General features: G+C 39.7%; 2 pseudogenes; one reads left to right on the plus strand and one right to left on the minus strand.

Annotated features, from left to right (window-relative positions):
- On the minus strand, positions 19,758 to 21,077 carry LOC102181604 (annotated as a pseudogene).
- On the plus strand, positions 21,604 to 22,060 carry LOC106502608 (annotated as a pseudogene).

Raw genomic sequence — 23,226 nt, forward strand, 5'->3', positions numbered from 1 at the left:
ATCAGGTAGCCAAAGTATAGGAGTTTCAGCTTCAGCATCAGTCCTTCCAATGAATATTCAGAACTGATTTCCTTTAGGATGGACTGGTTGGATCTCCTTGCAATCCGAGGGACTCTCAAGAGCCTTTTCTAACACCACAGCTCAAAAGCATCAATTCTTCAGCACTCAGCTTTCTTTAGAGTCCAATTCTCACATCCATACATGACTACTGGAAAAACCTTGACTAGATGGACCTTTGTTGGCAAAGTAATGTCTCTGCTTTTTAATATGCTATCTAGGTTTGTATTAGCTTTTCTTCCAAGGATCAAGCGTCTTTTAATTTCATGGCTGCAGTCACCATCTGCAGTGATTTTGGAGCCCCCCAAAATAAAGTCTGCCACTGTTTCCACAGTTTCCCCATCTACTTGCCATGAAGTGATGGGGCCAGATGCCATGATCTTAGTTTTCCGAATGTTGAGCTTTAAACTGACTTCTTCACTCCCTTCTTTCACTTTCATCAAGAGGCTCTTTAGTTCTTCTTAGCTTTCTGCCATAAGTGTGGTGTCAACCGCATATCTGAGGTTCTTGATATTCCTCCCAGCAATCTTGATTCCAGCTTGTGCTTCATCCAGCCCAGTGTTTCTCATGATGTTCTCTGCATATATGTTAAATAAGCAGGGTCACATTATACAGCCTTGACATACTTCTTTTTCTATTTGCACCCAGTCTGTTGTTCCATGTCCATTTCTAACTGTTGCTTCCTGACCTGCATACAGATTTCTCAAGAGGCAGATCAGGTGGCCTGGTATTCCCACCTTCTCAGAATTTTCCACAGTTTGTGGTGATCCACACTATCAAAGTCTTTGGCATATCAATAAAGCAGAAATAGATGTTTTTCTGGAACTCTCTTTCTTTTTCGATGGTCCAGTGGATGTTGGCAGTTTGATCTGTGGTTCCTCTGCGCTTTTCTAAATCCAGCTTGAACATCTGGAAATTCATGGTTCACGTATTGTTGAAGCCTGGCTTGGAGAACTTTGAGAATTACTTTACTAGTGTGTGAGATGTGTGCAATTGTGTGGTAGTTTGAACATTCTTTTGCATTGCCTTTCTTTGGAATTGGAATGAAAACTGATCTTTTCCAGTCCTGTGGCCACTGCTGAGTTTTCCAAATTTGCTGGCATATTGAGTGCAGCACTTTCACAGCATCATCTTTTAGGATTTGAAATAGCTCAACTGGAATTCCAACTCATCTCCACTAGCTTTGTTCATAGCGATGCTTGACTAAGGCCCACTTGACTTCACATTCCAGGATGTCTGGATCTAGGTGAGTTATCACACCATAGGTGTGATAGGTGATTATCTGGGTTGTGAAGCTCTTTTCTGTCTAGTTCTTCTGTGTATTCTTGCCACCTCTTCTTAATGTCTTCTGCTTCTGTTCGGTCCATACCATTTTGTGCCCATCTTTGAATGAAATGTGCCCTTGGTATCGCTAATTTTCTTGAAGAGATCTCTAGTCTTTCCCATTCTATTGATTTTCTCTATTTCTTTGCACTGATCACTGAGGAAGGCTTTTTTATCTCTCCTTACTATTCTTTAGAACTCCGCATTCAAAACAGGTATATCTTTCCTTTTCTCCTTTGCTTTTCACTTCTCTTCTTTTCACAGCTATTTGTAAGGCCTCCTCAGACAGCCATTTTGTTTTTTTGCATTTCTTTTTCTTGGGGATGGTCTTGATCCCTGCCTCCTTACAATGTCACAAACCTCCATCCATAGTTCATCAGGCACACTGTCTTTCAGATCCAGTCCTTAAAATCTATTTCTCACTTCTACTGTATGATCATAAGGGATTTGATTTAGGTCATACCTGAATGGTCTAGTGGTTTTCCCTACTTTCTTCAATTTAAGTCTGAATTTGGCAATAAGGAGTTCATGGTCTGAGCCACAGTCAGCTTCTGGTCTTGTTTTTGCTGACTATGTAGAGCTTCTCTACCTTTAGCTGCAAAGAATATAATCAGTCTGATTTCAGTGTTGACCATCTGGTGATGTCCGTGTGTAGAGTCTTCTCTTGTGTTGTTGGAAGAGGGTGTTTCCTATGACCAGTGTTTTCTCTTGGCAAACCTCTATTAGCCTTTGCCCTGCTTCATTCCATATTCCAAGGCCAAATTTGACTGTTAACTCCAGGTGTTTATTGATTTCCTACTTTTGCATTCCAGTCCCCTATAATGAAAAGGACATTTTTGGGGGGTGTTAGTTCTAGAAGGTCCTGTAGGTCTTCATAGAACCGTACAACTTCAGCTTCTTCAGCATGACTAGTTGGTGCATAGACTTGGATTACTGTGATATTAATTGGTTTACCTTGGAAATGAACAGAGATCATTCTGTTGTTTTTGAGATTGCATCCAAGTACTGCATTTTGGACTCTTGTTGAGTATGATGGCTACTGCATTTTTTTCTAAGAGATTCTTGCCCAAAGTAGTAGATATAATGGTCATCTGAGTTAAATTCACCCATTCCAGTCCATCTTAGTTCGCTGATTCCTAGAATGTGGATGTTCATTCTTGCCATCTCCTGTTTGACCACTTCCAATTTGCCTTGATTCATGGACCTAACATTCCAGGTTTCTATGCAATATTGCTTTTTATAGCATTGGACCTTGCTTCCATTACCAGTCACATCCCCAACTGGGTGTTGTTTTTGCTTTGGCTCCACCCCTTCATTCTTTCTGGAGTTATTTCTCTACTGATCTCCAGTAGCATACTGGGAACCTACTGACCTGGGGAGCTCACCTTTCAGTGTTCTATCTTTTTGCTTTTTCATGCTGTTTATGGGGTTGTCAAGGCAAAAATACTGAAATTGTTTGCCGTTCCCTTCTCCAGTGGACCACATTTTGTCCGATCTCTCCACCATGACCCGTCCATCTTGGGTGGTCCTATATGACATAGCTCATAGTTTCATTGAGTTAGATGAAACTGTGGTCCATGTGATTAGATTGGTTAGTTTTCTGTGATTGTGGTCTGAACCTATGTGATTGTGAACCCATGTGCTGGGACTCAACCCAGTTTGGGACTCAAATCCATGTGACTGGGACTCGAACCTAGCCAAAACCTTGCTTGGGACTCAAACCCATGTGGCTGGGGTTCAAACCCAGCCAAAACCCACAGTACCTGGTTTCAGGATCTAATGAAGCCCAGGTTCTTTTTTTTTTTTTTTAATTAAATGACTCTTTTTTTTTTTTAGTTTTTTATTTTTTAAATTTTAAAATCTTTAATTCTTACATGCGTTCCCAAACATGAACCCCCTCCCACCTCCCTCCCCACAACATCTCTCTGGGTCATCCCCATGCACCAGCCCCAAGCATGCTGCACCCTGCGTCAGGCATAGACTGGCGATTCAATTCTTACATGATAGTATACATGTTAGAATTCCCATTCTCCCAAATCATCCCACCCTCTCCCTCTCCCTCTGAGTCCAAAAGTCCATTATACACATCTGTGTCTTTTTTCCTGTCTTGCATACAGGGTCGTCATTGCCATCTTCCTAAATTCCATATATATGTGTTAGCATACTGTATTGGTGTTTTTTTTTCTGGCTTACTTCACTCTGTATAATTGGCTCCAGTTTCATCCATCTCATCAGAACTGATTCAAATGAATTCTTTTTCACGGCTGAGTAATACTCCATTGTGTATATGTACCACAGCTTTCTTATCCATTCATCTGCTGATGGACATCTAGGTTGTTTCCATGTCCTGGCTATTATAAACAGTGCTGTGATGAACATTGGGGTACACGTGTCTCTTTCAATTCTGGTTTCCTCGGTGTGTATGCCCAGCAGTGGGATTGCTGGGTCATAAGGTAGTTCTATTTGCAATTTTTTAAGGAATCTCCACACTGTTCTCCATAGTGGCTGTATTAGTTTGCATTCCCACCAACAGTGTAGGAGGGTTCCCTTTTCTCCACACCCTCTCCAGCATTTATTGCTTGCAGATTTTTGGATCGCAGCCATTCTGACTGGTGTGAAGTGGTACCTCATTGTGGTTTTGATTTGCATTTCTCTAATAATGAGTGATGTTGAGCATCTTTTCATGTGTTTGTTAGCCATCCATATGTCTTCTTTGGAGAAATGTCTATTTAGTTCTTTGGCCCATTTTTTGATTGGGTCGTTTATTTTTCTGGAATTGAGCTGCAGAAGTTGCTTGTATATTTTTGAGATTAGTTGTTTGTCAGTTGCTTCATTTGCTATTATTTTCTCCCATTCAGAAGGCTGTCTTTTCACCTTGCTTATATTTTCCTTTGTTGTGCAGAAGCTTTTAATTTTAATTAGATCCCATTTGTTAATTTTTGCTTTTATTTCCAGTATTCTGGGAGGTAGATCATAGAGGATCCTGCTGTGATTTATGTCTGAGAGTGTTTTGCCTATGTTCTCCTCTAGGAGTTTTATAGTTTCTGATCTTACATTTAGATCTTTAATCCATTTTGAGTTTATTTTTGTGTGGGGTGTTAGAAAGTGATCTAGTTTCATTCTTTTACAAGTGGTTGACCAGTTTTCCCAGCACCACTTGTTAAAGAGATTGTCTTTACTCCATTGTATATTCTTGCCTCCTTTGTCAAAGATAAGGTGTCCATATGTGTGTGGATTTATCTCTGGGCTTTCTATTTTGTTCCATTGATCTATATGTCTGTCTTTGTGCCAGTACCATACTGTCTTGATGACTGTGGCTTTGTAGTAGAGCCTGAAGTCAGGCAAGTTGATTCCTCCAGTTCCATTCTTCTTTCTCAAGATTGCTTTGGCTATTCGAGGTTTTTTGTATTTCCATACAAATCTTGAAATTATTTGTTCTAGTTCTGTGAAAAATGTGGCTGGTAGCTTGATAGGGATTGCATTGAATTTGTAAATTGCTTTGGGTAGTATACTCATTTTCACTATATTGATTCTTCTGATCCATGAACATGGTATATTTCTCCATCTATTAGTATCCTCTTTGATTTCTTTCATCAGTGTTTTATAGTTTTCTATATATAGGCTCAGGTTCTTGATGTCTCATCCCAGAAAGAATTCAGTGAGAAACAAAGTGATAGATAAGAAGTGGATTTATTCATATTCAGAGAGAAGCACACTCCACAGACAGAGTGTGGGCCATTGCAGAGGGCAAGTGTTGTGCCAAAATTTGGCATGGTTAGTTTTTATAGGCTGGGTAACTTCATATGCTAATGAGTGGGAGGATTATTCCAACTATTTTTGGAAAGGGGCAGAGATATCCAGGATCTGCACCACTGCCCACTCCTTGGTCTTTTACCAGTCCCTTGGAACTGTCATTAGTCATGTATGTATGTGAGAGTTGGACTCTAAAGAAAGCTGAGTCCTGAAGAATTGATACTTCTGAACTGTGGTGTTGAAGAAGACTCTTGAGAGTCCCTCGGACTGCAAGGAGATCCAACCAGTCCACCCTAAAGGAAATCAGTTCTGAATATTCATTGGGAGGACTGATGCTGAAGCTGAAACTCCAATACTTTGGCCACCTGATGTGAAGAACTCAGTCATTTGAAAAGACCCTGATGATGGGAATGATTGAGGGTAGGAGGAGAAGGGGATGACCGAGGATGAGATGGTTGGATGGCATCACCCACTCAATGGACATGAGTTTGAGTAAACTCTGGGAGCTGGTGATGGACTGGGAAGCCTGGAGTGCTGTAGTCCACGGGGTTGCAAAGAGTTGGACATGACTAAGCAACTGAACTTGTCTGCCATCTTGGTCCCATTTGATTCTAATTCGTTTATGTTGTGTCTTTGGGCTATGTCATTCTTTCAAAAGTTGTGCCCTGCCCCTTTGCCTCCTGTTACAGTACGACTTCAGTCTTTGCCTAGATCCAAAGACAAACTAGGTCCAAACACTTGAAGAGCTCAGTGGCTGAGTGGCTGGATAAGGGTGAGGTCTTAACACAGTCTCTGAAAGCCTTTGGCTCCCTCTGCAGAGCTACAGCAAGATGACTTCTCAGTCTTGAGGGACCCTGAGTGTGTGTCTTTTGCCAGCTCTGTACCTTCTCCCTGCTCCTGCCATCTCCCTCCTCAGCTCTGCTCAGTGGAGACTGGCTCCCAGCAGAGCATGTAACATCTTTCTGTCAAAGCTAGCCCTAGAGAGAGGGCTTGGTAAAGTCATTTGTGCTGAGATAATAATTAGTATCAACCTTTAAGAGTAATTGCCTTTTATCCCAGGAAAATCTCATTGAAAGGTGAAATTCCAGTATGAATTTTGAGGTCTTAGGTTGTAGATGGGGAACTCACTGAAGGGCAGTAGAGCTCCCTCTGTAATGTTAAAACAACAGTCTGCAAAAGCTGCAGTTCATTGCAGTTCATCTAAAATATGAGATTATAGGTGCATATAGGAACATAATTTAACATCCTTTTAAGAAGAAGGGAAAAAGCTGTCACCATCGAAACTGGTTTATTCTAGCTCTTTCGAAAGCTAGAGATTTAAAGTCAAACAGTAGAGCCAAAGAAGATAATCATCTTTTCGTCTTTCAGAAGATTTTAATCCCTTTTGGCTTTCCTCCAAGGATAGCTGAACAGGACATTAAGTGGCTGAAAAGCCCAAGTTTTCAATGTTTCATAACTGCAATCAGTCCTATGCATTAATTTTGAGGAAGCACTAAATTATAAAAAACTCTCATAGTAAGGCAAGCAGCTCTATGGATTTTTCATTTTCTTTTCTTCTTCTTCTTTTTTTTTCTTTTTTTTGGTGGGAGGAGCTAAGAGATTTTGTTTTAGTTAATGTTTTTGTTTTTAAAACCATGAAAGAGAAAATGCTTCACTGGCCCACAGCAAACATTCCCATAAAATTCTCTTTGGCCATGACTAAGCACAACACGTGTAGAGCCAAAAGGGGTTTTATGGCTTCCCCTTATTTCCCCTGCAGAGAAAAAAAATGAGCCTAGGATCAAAATAAAGTTGGAATGAAAACCATATTTCTACCTCATTGGTTGGGCTTCTACTCTGCCTCTTAATAATATCTACAGTGGTTTGGTTTTATCAAAAAGGAAAAAGAAAAACTAACTCTTTCCCCTTGGGCTTCTAGAAGAGACAGTATACATGCGGAATTCTATGAGCTGAGCTGCTGTTGCTGCTTTGGTCAGGCACATTTACAAATTTCACTGATGTGATCAGTGGCTCCCAGGTAGCCTCCTGTGAGCCATAGGGTTGAGACAGTACTTCTGAAGGCAGGAACAGTGCCCTGTCCAGCAGGCTCTTGATTATGAGTGTTGATCACTTCTGGAGCAAGGTAATCCTGGCTGGCTATCAGCTTCAACTCCAGCCCTGGGAACCCAGACCCACCAACTCCTTGTTATACTATCATGGCAATCCACTCTGCTGACTGGGTCAATAACCTTCACAGAGAAATCAGATGAAATAGGGGAAATATTTTTTTTCTACCAAGGGTAACTGATCCATGCGGATGGAATTCAGGGCAGTAAGCCAGTGCTTTCTCAGAACTCTCAGTTTTTAATTTTAAGCAGGACTGACTGCCCTCTTGCCCTCCCTGAACCTCATTTTCCTACTCTAGACCAGGGAGTACAACTGATTACTTTATAGAAGAAAGCATTTGTTTTCATGTAGGCACACATGTTCCGTATTTTGAATAAAAATGTTACATTTAAATTTCATGGAGATTGGGGGAAAACTTTGTAAGTGTAAAAATAGTGTTGAGAAAATAAAAAATATCAATAGACTTCAGCTTGTAAGAATTTGATACTACTCTATGGTAAGAGATTATAAGTAAAATCAAAAGTCAAATGACAAATTGGAAGATATTCATATTACATATAACAGGCAAGGATTAATATGCTTTACAAGAAAGGAATTTTTACACAGCAATAAGAAAAAAATTCCCTAGTATCCCATTATAGAAGTGGGCAAACAAAGCAATCTTGCAAACAAGCTGAAAAACTGAAGCTATCAGATATTCTAGTAATTTAGACAGTGTTCTATTGGCTCAAGAATATACAAGCCAATCAACCACTGGAACAGAAGAGAGAAACAGACCACATAAGCATGGTCACCTGATTTACAACAAAGGCAACAAATAATGTAAGGCAGAGGGTAAAAGATGGTCTTTCAATTAAATAGTGCTGGGTGAATTGACTATTTGCATGGAATAAAATGTATCTGAACCTCTACCTCACATGATACACACGAAACAGCTCCAGATGAATTCCAGATCTAAACGTGAAAGGGGAAAAAAAAAAACATGCAGAGGAAAACATAGAAGAACATCTTCATGATCTTGGAATGGATAAAGATTATTTAAACAGTCACAAAAAGTATTAATCATTAAAGAAAACAATTGATAAACTGTACTAAAATGGAAACTTCCATTCACACAAAGATACAATTGAGAGTAAAAAAGGGAACCTAAAGAGTGGGAAAAGATATTTGCGTGTATTTATCCAACTTACTAGGTAGGAAAAAAGAGCAAAAATTTGAACAGATACTTCATGAAAGAGTATATTAAATGGCTGAGAAACATAGGAAAAGGCACTCAGTATTAGTCATCAGGAAAAAATCCGGTTAAAACCACAATGAGATAGTATTACATACCTACCAGAACGAAAGTGAAAAACTGAAACTATCAGATACTCTAGTAATTAAGACACTGTCCTATTGGCTCAAGAATACACAAACCAATCAACCATTGGAACAGGAGAGAGAAACAGAACCACATAAGCAGAACCAACACTTTGCAACCCCATGGAATTCTCCAGGCCAGAATACTGGAGAGGGTAGCCTTTCCCTTCTCCAGGGGATCGAACCCAGGTCTCCTGCATTGGAGGTGGATTCTTTACCAGTTGAGCACAAGGGAAGCCCAAGAATACTGGAGTGGGTAGCCTATCCCTTCTCGATCTTCCCAACTCAGGGATCGAACACAGGTCTCCTGCGTTGCAGGTGGATCCTTTACCAGCTGAGCACAAGGGAAGCCCAAGAATACTGGAATATGTAGCCTATCCCTTCTCTAGCAGATCTTCCCGACCGAGGAATCAAACCAGAGTCTCCTGCATTGCAGGCGGATTCTTTACCAACTGAGCTATCAGGGAAGCCCTACCAGGATGGCTACAATTAAAAACACCAACAATACTAAATATTGATAAGGGTGTGAAACAACTGTCACTCTCACACCTTGCTGATGGGATATAAAATGGTTATGACCACTTTGAAAGCAATTTTGACATTATCTATTAGATATGTGTGTTCTCAGCAATTCTACACCAAATTCTTTCTCAAAAGACATGACATAGCAGCAGTATTCATAATATCAAATGGGAAAATACCCAAATACTCATCAATGGATAAATAAATTGTGGTACATTTACACAATGGAATTCTAACAGCAATAAGAAGAAAACAATCTGCAACCTTATGCAACAGCATGAATGAATCTCATAAACATGTATTTATAGAAAAGAAACTAGACACAAAGAGTATACACCTTGTTATTCATTTACAGAAAGTACAAAAACAGGTGAGAATAATTTTTTGTTGTGCTAGTGAGAGTATAAATCACCCACTTTGAAAGATGTTTTGGCAAAATAGAAGAATAGAGCAAGAGTCAAAAAGTTTCATGCACTTTGACTTCTTGAACTCTATCCTAAGGAAAGAATTGTAGATGCCCATATCAATTTAGGGGCTTTCCTGGTGGTTCAGATGGTAAAGAATCTGCCTGCAATGTGGGACACCTGGGTTTGATCCCTGGGTTAGGAAGATCCCCTGTAGGAGGGCATGCCAACCCACTCCAGTATTCTTGCCTGGAGAATCCCACAGACACAGGAGCCTGGCTGGCTACAGTCCATGGGGTCACAAAGAGTTGGACATAACTGAGCAATTAAGCACATATGTCAATTTACATTAAAAGATATTCATGCTAGAGTTCTTGTACTAATAAAAAGTTGGAAACTGATAAATATCTCTAATAGAGAAGTAATTAACTTTGGTATATATGCTTTGATGAACTATTATGCAGCCACTAAAGATCATGTTTTTAAACCATATTTAATAATACTCAATACTCATGATTTAATGTAAGGTGGAAAGGAGTATGTCAAGGCTGTATATTGTCACCCTGCTTATTTAACTTATATGCAGAGTGTATCATGCGAAATGCCAGGCTGGATGAAGCACAAGCTGAAATCAAGATTGCCCAGAGAAATATCAACAACCTCAGATATGCAGATGACACTACCCTAATGGCAGAAACCGGAGAGGAACTAAAGAGCCTCTTGATGAAGGTGAAAGACAGAGTGAAAAAGCTGATTTAATACTCAACATTCAAAAAACTAAGATCATGGTGTCTGGCCCCATTACTTCATGGCAAATAGATGGGGGAAAAATGGAAATAGTGACAGATTTTATTTTCTTGGGCTCCAAAATCACTGCAGATGGTGACTGCAGCCATGAAAATTAAAAGACGCTTGTTCTTTGGAAGAAAAGCTATGACAAATGTATAGTCAAAGCTATGGTTTTTCCAGTAGTCATGTATGGATGTGAGAGTTGGACTATTAAGAAGGCTGAATGCCTTAGAATTGATGGTTTTGAACTGTGGTGTTGGAGAAGACTCTTGAGAGTCCCTTGGACTGCAGGGAGATCAAACCAGTCTATCCTAAAAAGGAAATCAACCCTGAATATTCATTGGAAGGACTGATGCTGAAAGAAAAGCTCCAATACTTTGGCCACCTGATGCAGAGTCGACTCATTGAAAAAGACCGTATGCTGGGAAAGATTGAGGGCAGGAGGAAAAGGGGATGACAGAGGATGAGATGGCTGGATGGCATCACTGACTCAATGGACATGAGTTTGGGCATATTCCAGGAGTTAGTGACAGACAGGAAAGTCTGGCGTGCTGCAGTCAGTGGGGTCACAGAGTCGGACATGACTGACTGATAATGAGCGAAAAAGTGTAGGATAAAATACCATGCAACACAGTCCCAATATTATTGCATATGTATATGTATGTGCTCAGTTGTGTCTGACTCTTTGTGACCTCATCAACTGTAGCCCTCCAGGCTCCTCTTTCCATGGAATTTTCCAGGTAAGGTTACTGGAGTGGGTTGTCATTTCCTACTTCAGGGGATCTTCTGGACCCAGGGGTTGAATCTCAGTCTCCTGTGTCTCCCGCATTAGCAGGCAAATTCTTGATCACTAGTGCCACCTGTATACTCATGTACATATATATATATACATACATATGCAAAAGAAGGGGAAAGAAAACACCACAAGGTAAATAGAAGTCATTCTTATAAAGTGGAATTACAGGGCATTTATATTTTCTTCTTTAAATAATTTTTCCATGTTAGTGCTTATGACTATGGTTCTGCCATAGCCTTGAACGTTCTCCTAAATAGGACTCGATATCCCTTTTGTTCCCTAGGATTCCATTAAGACCAAGTGTTGATTTTTACTCAAGATTTTATAAGAAAGAGGATAGTTTTACACTGCACAGTTCATAGGCCTTCATATATTCCCTTTAAGTGTGCCTTGTGATGGCTAATTTTATATGTCAACTTAACTGGGTCATGGGATGTCCAGATACCCAGTTAACATTATTTCTAGGTGTGTCTGTGAGGGGGTTTCCGGAAGAAATGAGCATTTGAATCCATAGCAGATTCCCTTTTCCAATTACACAATCTGTTGAGAGTCTGAATAGAACAAAAAAAGGGTGAAGGAAGTGAGACTTTGCCCTCTATGCCTGACTACTTGGGCTTCCCAGGTGGTGCTAGTGGTAAAGAACATGGCTGTCAGCGCAGGAGATGTAAGTGACTTAGCAGCAGCAGTAGCCTGACTACTTGACTACTTGAGCTGGATAGCAGCAGTCTCCTGCCCTAGGATTGAAACTTACTCCATTGGCTCTCTGGTTCAGGTCTTGGAATTGTGGGTGTGTGTGTTCAGTTGCTTCAGTCCTGTCTGACTCTTTGCAACCCTATGGACCATAGCCCGCCAGGCTCCTCTGTCCACAGGATTCTCCAGGCAAGAATAATACTGGAGTCGGCTGCCATGCCCTTCTCCAGGATCTTCCTGACCCAGGAATTGAACCCGGCTCTCTTGCACTGCAGGCAAATTCTTTATCAACTGAGCCACCAGGGAAGCCCCCTTAGAACTGTACTAAAAGGTATACCATCTCTTCTCCCTGTTTTCAGGCCTTTTGACTTGGATTGGAACTATGTCATCAGCTTTCTGGGGTCTCCAAGCTTACAAATGGCAAATAGGACTTCTCAGCCTCCATGATTGTGTGAGGCAATTCCTCCTAAGTCTCTTTGTATATCTCCTATTGGTTCTGATTTTCTGGAGGACCATGGCTAATTCATACCTCTCCTTTTTGTGATTGTCCTTCCTTGGGTAGCACCTAGACAAGCTGATACCTAAACAGGTTGGTTTCTGGCTTCCTCAATTCCAGGTCTTCCCCATCTCAGGCCTCCAAATCTCTCTACCTTTCTGATGTAGAAAAAAATGCTTCTCCAAATATGCATACATCCACCACCCACTCACCAAAACCTTTAATAAAAATTCTTGTTAATTTTCAATTTTTCATATTACTTTCAGAGTAAAAACAATTCTGAATTCTCATAGCAACTCAACAGAGGGAAATTTTTCTCTGGGCAGCAACAGTGTTAATGAAAATACGTAATATGTAAGACCAAGTCTGGTTAGTTAAAATTAACCTTTGGTCCAGAAATTCTTCAACCTAAAAACATCCACACATCAGGTAAACATTTATCTGATCATTTGAATTATATGTGTAGTAGTTCCCCTTGGAGAGGGCAGAGAGTGAAGAATTATTTGTATTTGCATTAGCTTTATGTAACATTGATCGATAACTAGATGAAACAGTTAATTCTGGACTCAGAAAATAGTGGCATGAACAAACATAACAATTAGGTGACTTGAAACTCATTTGTGCTTAGTTTTTTATGAGCAGCATAATTTTCTACCTAAATTTAGTCATTCTGAACTAAAGCAGGATGGAGTTGTACCTCATTCATTTATCCATCCACTCAGGAAACTTGTATATCCTTCTTATGTGCCATGTACTATTCTAGGAGCTATATAGAAATAAAAATGGTGCATGAGGTCTTTCTTTTATGAAGCGTATGGGGAAAAGAGAGTCTAACACGGGGTGTGAATGTATATAATATCGTCATATATATTTCTGTATTTTCTAAATCTTGCTGTCATGGGACTTACCATCCACTGTAGCAGTAGGTTTCAGCGCTTCAGGAGATGGGTGGATATCTGCTTTAAAAAAAAAATCATTGCTCAGTTATTTTTTTATCCAGCAAAAAAAAAGAAAAGAAAAGAAAAGAAAAATTATGATGAAAGCCTGGTGTTATGAAAAAAGACCTTCTAAATTACTTTACACATCAATGGCTAACCTGAAGAACTCAGACCATGCTATTTTTTACACAGTGCAAAGTATACTTCTATCCAAAAGTTGCTGCCCTAGGAGAAGAAGGCCAGAATACATCAGTGCCAGTATGTGGAGGTGGGGGGAGGCAAAGAGGAGGGGTGGTAGATGAGAGGGCTAGAAGCTGGGAGCTTCAGCAGACTAGGAAAGAATGAGGGATAGAATAAAGAGAGATCCAGAGGTGGGGAATATTAGGACCAAGAACACCTAGTTGTGGGGATGGAGTTCCAGTTACGGTCGCCAGCATATCAACCACAATAGTCAGACAGGACTTGCTTTCCCTCCGTTGTCTCTAGCTAAGGGAACTATCTGATTCAGTCACTTTACAACCAAGGCCAGTGAGAAGTCAGAGGACGTGATAAGGGTCAAAATAATGCCTCCACTGCCATGTGGTCATGTAAGAGATATTCCTCCTCCATAAGCCAGTTCACCATCTCAGAATGGAACAGAGTCACAGAGGGGAAAAATATGAAATATTGGATGTTTTATCCCTTAAAGACTAAACATTTGCCAAAAGAACTCTGGCTAGGAGAGATCTGGCTTTGAGGAACTACCCTCTTCTAGACCTGATCCTGGAAAAGTGACCTTAGTTGTGTCCATTGTGCTCCAAATGTCCTCTCTATCACCTTTCCCAGGATATGCCCTTTACTCTCAAATTTCCTTTTTCCATCTGACCTCCATTCTTAAGCAAAATTCTCATTTTATTTTTGCCCTGATGTCAATCAACAGTCAAAAGGAAAAGTAGCCAACAAGTTAATCCAAAATTTTATGAATTCTACTAACAACACACACACACACACACACACACACACACACACACACACACACACCTGAAAGCTGGATCCTAGTTAAAACTTAATTGGAGCAAAACTAAAAATCATGTGGAAAGAAGAAGTAACATAAAATTAAAAAAAAATCCTATGATGGAAGTATTCTAAATCTGGATTGTGGTGTTGGTTGCGCAAATATATCAATCAACTAAAACTCATCTAATTTTGTGTTCTCTAATATGATAGCCACTAGGCACATATGGCTATTTAAATTTATTAAAGTTGCATTATTCAGAGGAATAGAACTGAGTGTCAGAAATAAACCTATAAGTCTGTGGTTAATTAAGTGGTGCCAAGACCATTCAACAAGGAAAGATTTTTGTCAACAAATTGTTCTCAGATGACTGGATGGACACATGCAAAACAGTGAAGCTAGTTCCCTTCTTTACATCATACACAAATATTAACTCAAAATAAACCAAAAACCTAAGTGTAAGCGCTAAAACTATAAAACACTTAGAAAAAACCTTATGAGTAAATCTTCATAATCTTTGATTTAGCAATAGAATTTGAGATATGACATCAAAAGCACAAGTAACAAGGGAGTTTCCTGTCAGTCCAGTGGTTAGGACTCTGGACTTTCACTGCCAAGGGTCTGGGTTGGATCCCTGGTTAGGGAAATAAGATCTCACAAGCCACATGGCACAGCCAAAAAATAGATGAATTTGGCACAAAAATAAAAAGTGTTTGTGAATCAAAGGACACCATCAAAAGTTAAAAAAAAACACAATATTTGCCAATCATATATTTGATAAGGGATGCATTTGAACTGTGGCATTGGAGAAGACTCTTGAGAGTCCCTTGGACTGCAAGGAGATCCAACCAATCCATTCTGAAGGAGATCAGCCCTGGGAGTTCTTTGGAAGGAATGATGCTAAAGCTGAAACTCCAATACTTTGGCCACCTCATGTGAAGAGTTGACTCATTGGAAAAGACTCTGATACTGGGAGGGATTTGAGGGCAGGAGGAGAAGGGGACGACAGAGGATGAGATGGCTGGATGGCATCACGGACTCGATGGACATGAGTCTGAGTGAACTCCGGGAGTTGGTGATGGACAGGGAGGCCTGGCGTGCTGCGATTCATGGGGTCCCAAAGAGTCGGACACGACTGAGCGACTGAACTGAACTGAACTGATCCAGAACTTGTAAAGAATTCTTGCAATTCAATAACAAAAAGGCAAACAACCCAACTCCAAAATGGGCAAAGAACCAAATAGATATTTCTTCAAAGATGACATACAAATGGCCAATTAGCACATGAGAGATGCTCAACATCATTAGTCATCAGAGAAATGCAAATCAGGACTGCAGTAAGATGCTACTTCATACTCCTAGGATGGTTACAATTTAAAGAAAAGAAAAGGAAAATTGTTGATGAGGATGTAGGGAAATTGGAAACTTTGCAGTACACATTGCTCATGGGAATGTAAAGTAGTAGAGTTGCAGTGAAAAGCATGTTGGCAGTTTCTTAAAAAGTTAAACATAAAATTAGCACCAAGACAGAGTATTAGAAAGCAGAGACATCACTTTGCCAACAAAGGTCCATATAGTCAAAGCTATGGGTTTTCCAGTAGTCATGTACGGATGTGAGTTGGACCATCAAGAGGCTCAGTGCTGAAGAATCGATGCTTTCAAATTGTAGTGCTGTAGAAGACTCTTGAGAGTCCCTTGGACCGCGTGGAGATCAAACCAGTCAATCCTAAAGGAAGTCAACCCTGAATATTCATTGGAAGGAGTGATGCTCAAATACTTTGGCCACTTGATGTGAAGAGCCGACTCACTATAAAAGATCCTGATTCTGGGAAAAATCGAGGGCAAGAGGAGAAGGGGGTGACAGAGAATGAGATGGTTGGATGGCATCACTGACTCAATGGACATGAGTTTGAGCAAACTCAGGGAGATAGTGAAGGACAGGGAAGCCTGGCGTGCTGCAGTTCATGGGTCACAAAGAGTCAGACACGACTTAGGGACTGAACAACAGCAGCAACAGAATTACCACGTCTGAGCAATTCCACTTCCAGATGTATACCCAAAGAACTGAAGATAGATCTTCAAACAAAAGTTGGTATGAATTTTCACACCAGCACTATTTATTTTTAATACCTTTAACCAAAAGGGAAGAACAACCAAAATGTCCATCAACTGATGAATAGATAAACGAACTGTAGTATATCTATAAAAGAGCTTCCCTGGTGGCTCAGACGATAAAGAATCTGCCTGCAATGCAAGAGACCTGAGTTCGATCCTTGGGTCAGGAAGATCCCCTGGAGAAGGGAATGACAACCTATTCTAGTATTCTTGCCTGGAGAATTCCATGGACAGAGGATCCTGGTGGGCTGCCATCTATGGAGTTGCAAAAAAGAATGGCATACTTGCACAAGCTACTTACTACATGGATGAACCGTGAAAACATTATGCTAAGTTAAAGAAATCAGATAACAAAGATCTACATATTACAGCATTCCATTTATATGAGATATCCAGAATAGACAAAGCCAAAGAAACAGAAAGCAGATTACAGATTGCCAAGGGGTGGGGGAAGGGGATATGGGAAGTTACTGCTCGATGGGTGTGGAGTTTCCTTTTTGGGTGATGAAATGTTTTGAAATTTGATAGAGATGGTTGTGTAACACTGTAAAGGCAATAAATGCCAGTGAATTATACACTTTAAAATGGTAAAATGGCAAAATTTACATAACATAATTTTCTAGATTACACTAGCCATATTTGGGGTAGTTAGTGCCACTGATTGGATTTTGCATATTGTAAGATATTTCCACCATGTACAAATTCTATTGGAAGTACTGATATAAACGTACACTTATAATGGGTAAGTTTGTTATATGTAAAAAAGAGATATTCCAAAGGCAAATATATTTTTTAAACCATTTAAAAAATTTGAAGTGTAGTTAATTTGCAATGTTATATTAGTTTCAGGTGTACACCAAAATGATTCAATTATAAATGTGATTGAATATATATATATACTTTTTCAGATTCCTTTCCATTAAATCTTATTATGAGACGTTGAATGTAGTTCCCTGTGCTCTACAGTAGATCTTGTTGCTTATCTATATTATATATATTAGTGTGTCTATGTTAACCCTAAAGTCCTAATTTATATATTACATAATATAGTATATAGATACACACACACATATATATGTATGCATATACACAGGCTTCCCTAGTGGCTCAGTGGTAAAGAATCTGCCTACAATGCAGGAGACATGGGTTTGATTCCTGGGCTGGGAAGATCCCCTGAGGAAGGCATGGCAACCCTCTCTAGTACTCTTGCCTAGAGAATCCCATTGACAGAAGAGCCCACCAAGCTGCAGTCCATAGTGTCACACAGAGTTGGATATGATTGAAGCAAATAAGCAGCAGTAGCGGTATACATGTACATATGACATCTTTCTTCATTCATCTGTTGATGGATACTTAGGCTGCTTCCATGCCTTGGCTATTGTACATAGTGCTGCTGTGAATGTTGGGGTGCATATATCTTTTCAAATTAGATTGTCCTCCAGATATAGTGCGATTGTAGATGCTGTGCTTATTCGCTCAATCATGTCTGACTCTTTGTGACCCCATGGAATGTAGCCTGCAAGGCTCTTCTGTCCATGGGGTTGCTCCAGGCAAGAATACTGGAGTGCATTGCCATGCCCTCCTCCAGGGGATTGTAGGATCATATGATAACTCTATTTTTAGTTTTTTAAGGAACCTCCATACCGTTCCCCATAGTGGCTGCACCAATTTAAATTCCCACCAACTATGTAGATGAATTCCTTTTCTCCACACCCTCTCCAGCATTTATTATTTATAGACTTTATAATAATGGCCATTCTGACTGGTGTGAGTCATATCTCATTGTAGTTTTGCTTCACATTTCTCTAATAATTAGATATGTTGAGTATCTTTTCGTGTGCCTCCTGGCCATTGGTATGTCTACTTTGGAGATCCAATGGAAAATATTGATCTTTTCAAAGAACCAGCTTCTGGTTTCACTGATTTTGTTTATTATTTTCCTGTCTTCAATTTCATTGATTTCTGCCCTAATATAGTCTGCTTGCTTTAGGTTTATATTATTTTTCTTTCTCTGTCCTAAATTGGAGGCTTAGTCTATTATCTTTAAATCTTTCTCCATTTCTAAAATATGAATTCAATGCTATAAATTTCTCTCTTACCATTGCTCTCAGAGAAGGGAATGGCAGTCCACTCCAGTGTTCTTGCCTGGAGAATTCCATGGACAGAGAAGCCTGGTGGGTTACCGTTTGTGGGTCACAGAGAGTCAGACACGACTGAGCGACTAACACACAAACACACACCATTGCTTTCACTGCATCCCACAGATTTTGTTAAGTTATATTTTCTTTAGTTCAAAATATTTAAGGATTTTTAGAGATATTCTTTGATGTGTTATTTAGAAGTATGTGGTTTAATTTCCAAATATTTTGAGATTTCCATTTATTTTTCTGTTATTGATTTTTGGCTTAATTCCATTGTGGTGTGAGAGAATACTTAGTGGGATTTCTATTCTTTTAAATTTGTTAATGTGTGTTTTATGGCACTGAATGTGGGCTATCTTGGTGAATATCCCATGAAAGCTTGAGAAGAATGTGTATTCTGCTATTTTTGGATAAAGAATTCTATAGCTGTCAGTTAACTCCAGTTGATTAATAATGCTGTTCAGTTCAACTATATCCTTACTGATTTTCTGTCTATTGGATTTGTCAGTTACTAATAAGAGTGTTCATATCTTTAACTATGGCTTCCTCTACTTCTCCTTGCATTCTATCAGTTTTTGCTTCATATATCTTGTTGCTCTGTTGTTAAGCATATACACATTCAGGATTGTTGTCTCCCTGGAGACTTGACCCCTTTATCATTAATAATTCTCCTTGCTATTATTGATATTTATAAAAGAATATTATTGTTAATATTGGTGATAATGCCATGTTAATTTTCCTCTTTCTGAAGTCAGCTTTGTCGGAAATTAATACAGCTACTCCAGTATTCTTTAAGTTAGTGTTACCATGGTATTTATGTCTCTGAAAGTGAAAGTGTAAGTCAATCAGTCATGTCTAGCTCTTTGCAACTCCATGGATTATTCAGTCCATGGAATTCTCCAGGCCAGAATACTGGAGTAGGTAGCTGTTCCCTTCTCCAGGGGATCTTCCAACCCAGGGATTGAACCCACGTCACCTCCATTGCAGGCGGATTCTTTACCAGTTGAGCCACAAGGGAAGCCCATGTATGTCTCTACCTCTTTACTTTCAATCTGTGTCTTTACATTTAAAGTAGGCTTCTTAAAAGCAACATGGTTTTTATACACTCTCTCAATTTCTGTCTTTTAATTGGTGTGTTTAGACCTTTCACGTTTGAAATGATTGTTGATATAATTGATTCATATCTATCATATTTGCAAGCGTTTTCTAGTCATTACATTGTTCCTTGTTTCTTGTCTTCCCCTTTTTCTGCCTTGTCTGGTTTTTTTTTTTCCCTAGTTAAACAACAAGTTTATTGCTTGAGTACATAGACAAATTTGTGCAACCAGAGCAGGGGCTGTGGATGACTAGTATTTCCAAATTGGTTGGGGGCGGGGTGAGGGAAGGACTGTTTTGGTCTTACAATATTGCAGAAACCTATGAATGCAGTTCTCAATCAGAATCAAAAGGAATTTAGCATCTTTATCTTTTCTATTCTTCTGAAGATACTCTTGAACAGGAACAAGTTTCTTAATTCAATGCTAGAGATCCTCAGGAAGATCAGGAGGAAGTCCTTTGAACTTTAGAATTCTCAAGATTTTATTGCCTGTCACAGAACAATGCCATGTGAGCATCTCAGGATCACTCTGAGGCAGGCCTTTCTTGGCCAGTTTGTAGATCTGCTTCTTCATGTCATCAGATGTCGATTTCAGCCAGGTGGAATGACTGCAGTGTAAGGCAGAGCCATCTGGGACAGACCCTTCCAGGGGCCTGCGTGAGACACCCAAGGGTGGCAGTCTTCTCTTATTCACACAAGAGAATAAGGGTGGGAAGCGCAGGAAGCCACCCTGCACACAGGAAGTGAAGTGACCTCACACAGCCCTGCTTCCTCCCATCCTGCCTTCTCTGTTTTTAATTGAGCATTTTATATTATTCCATTTTCTCTTGGCCCATTGATTATACTTCTTTACAACTAACGTAAGTCTATTTATACTGCTTCATAGGTTGGATATGAACCTTATAACAGAGGATTCCCAATTGCCCCTCTTGTCCCTTATAACATTGCTGTCATTCATTTCACTTATTCATAAGCTATAATCAGCCAATACATTATTGCTATTGTTATTTTTGGACAAGCAGTTATCTATTAGATCAATTAAGAACAACAAAAATATAAAGTTTTATTTTACTTTCATTAGTTTCTTTTCTCTAATATTCTTCTTTCTTCAGATGTCGACTGAGTTTCTAATATGTATTTTCTACAGGTCTAGATATATGATCTGGAGAAGGCAATGGCACCCCATTCCAGTACTCTTGCCTGGAAAATCCCATGGATGGAGGAGCCTGGTAGGCTGCGGTCCATGAAGTTGCCAAGAGTCGGACATGGCTGAGCGACTTCACTTTCACTTTTCACTTTCATGCATTGGAGAAGGAAATGGCAACCCACTCCAGTGTTCTTACCTGGGGAATCCCAGGGACGGGGGAGCCTGGTGGGCTGCTAGACGTCTATGGGATCGCACAGAGTCAGACACGACTGAAGTGACTTAGCAGCAGCAGCAGCACATATATGATCTATACATTCTTCTCTTGGAAGAGTCTCTTTTACCATTTCTCATAAGGGCAGGATGACTAGTGACAAGTTCCTTTGCTTTTATTTGCCTGAAAAAGTCTTTATTTCTCCTTCACTTTTGAAAGATAATTTAACTGGATACAGCTATCTAGTTTGGTAGCTTTTTTTGTTCAACACTAAATATTTCACTCTAATCTCTTCTTGCTTGCATGGTTTCTAAAGAGAAGTCTGATGTAATTCATATCTTTGTTCCCTATAATTAAGGTGGTTTTTTCCCCTCTGGCTTCTTTCAGAAATTTTTCTTCTAAAGGCAAGTATCAGATAGATTTGTCTAAACAAAAATAATAAAATTTTGGGAATTCCCCGGTGTTCCAGTGGTTAGGACTTGGTGCTTTCACTGCCAGGGTGCAGTTTCGATCACTGGTCAGGGAACTAAGATCCCAAAAGCTGCCCAACAGTGCCACAAATGATAATAATAATAATAATAGAAAAATTTTGTATGATCAAGAAAGACAAAGCAAAGTGAAGGCCAAAAACAATGATAAACACAAAGGACAGGCCTTTTTACAAAGATGGCACCAAAGATAAAGAAGGAAGCCCCTGACTCTCCCAAAGCTGGAGCCAAAGCAAAGGTTCTGAGACCAAGAAAGCAGTGTTGAAAGGTGTCCACAGCCAGAAACAAAAAAGGAAGATCCAGACGTCACCCACCTTCCAATGGCTCAAAACACTGTGGCTCAGGAGGCAGCCCAAACATCCTCTGAAGAATGCCCCTAGGAGAAAGAAGCTTGACCACTATGCCATCATCAAGTTCCTGCTCACCACAGAGTCAGAAACACACTGGTGTTCACTGTGGCCGTCAAGGCCAACAAGCACCAAACTAAACAGGCTGTGAAGAAGCTCTGTGACATTGACATGGCTAAGGACAACACCCTGATCAGGTCTGATGGAGAGGAGAAGGCATAGGTTCAACTGACTCCTGACTATGATGCTTTGAATGTTGCCAACAAAACTGGGATCATCTAAACTGAGTCCAGCTGACTAATTCTAAATGTAAAAGTTTTCACTATGTTTAAAAAAGAAACTCACAAAGGACAAAGGTCTGGCAGAATGGAAGGCTAAGGGGCAAGGAAGGTCCAGGGAGCTTCCAGGACACAGGGCACTGCTGGGCTGGGGCTGGTGGGAGCATGAAGTGCTATGGACTATGCTGATAACCATGACGCTTGATGATGTGACCTTATATTTTTCAGAGCGAGAGAGAAGATCCTGGAGAAGTGGCAGTAGGAAATGAATCAGCAAATAATGAAACTTCATTATGAGATCTGTGATTTTCTGGGTTGGTTTTTTCCAAGCCAGATTTGATAACCTGGATGGAACAAGAGAGAATGTTGTTAATCAGAGACCAGGGGGAAAATTAGAAAACAAAAGAGAGAGAGAGAAAGGACAAACTGGAGGAACACTTGCAATGGTGTATAAACAGTTAATAGTCTTAACAGATAAAGACCTCTTATTAGTAAATAAGGGCTTTCCTGGTGGCTCAGACGGTAAAGAATCTGCTTGCAATGTGGAAGACCCATGTTCTATCCCTGGATCAGGAAGATCCCCTGGAGAAGGAATTGGCAACCCATTCCAGTATTCTTTCCTGGAGAATCCCATGGACAGAGGAGCCTGGCGGGCTATAGTCAATGGGATCGTAAAGAGTCAGACATGACTGAGCTTAATAAATAAGATAAAGCTAAATGTTGTGAAAGAAAAATAGACAAAGAACATAAAAAGGAAACTCACAAAAAGAAGAAATTAAAGTAGCAAGTAAACATAAGTAACAAAAAAAATCTTTGGTAGCTGAAAATGAAATTAATTCAAGAAGGAGACATATTTTTAACCTTCAGATTAGCAAAGATTTGAAAATGTTTGTTGCATACAGAAAAAGGATATTGTCATAATCTGTTGATGACACGTACATTGTTATATTTCTGAAGGGTAATTTAGCAAATTATACTAAATTCCTCCCAAGCATCCACTTCCTTTGATTCAGCAATTTTACTTCTAGGAATTTATCCTCAGGAAATAATTGAACAAATATACAAAGATGTATGTATAAAGCTGTTTGTCATGATCATGTTTGTAATAGTAAAAAGTTAACAACAGCCTGACTTTTCAAAAAGTGTTCTGTAAAGTTGATTTTAAAAGTCAAAGAA

This window comes from Capra hircus, chromosome 11 (genome assembly GCF_001704415.2).
Source record: "Capra hircus breed San Clemente chromosome 11, ASM170441v1, whole genome shotgun sequence".
Classification (NCBI taxonomy): domain Eukaryota; kingdom Metazoa; phylum Chordata; class Mammalia; order Artiodactyla; family Bovidae; genus Capra; species Capra hircus.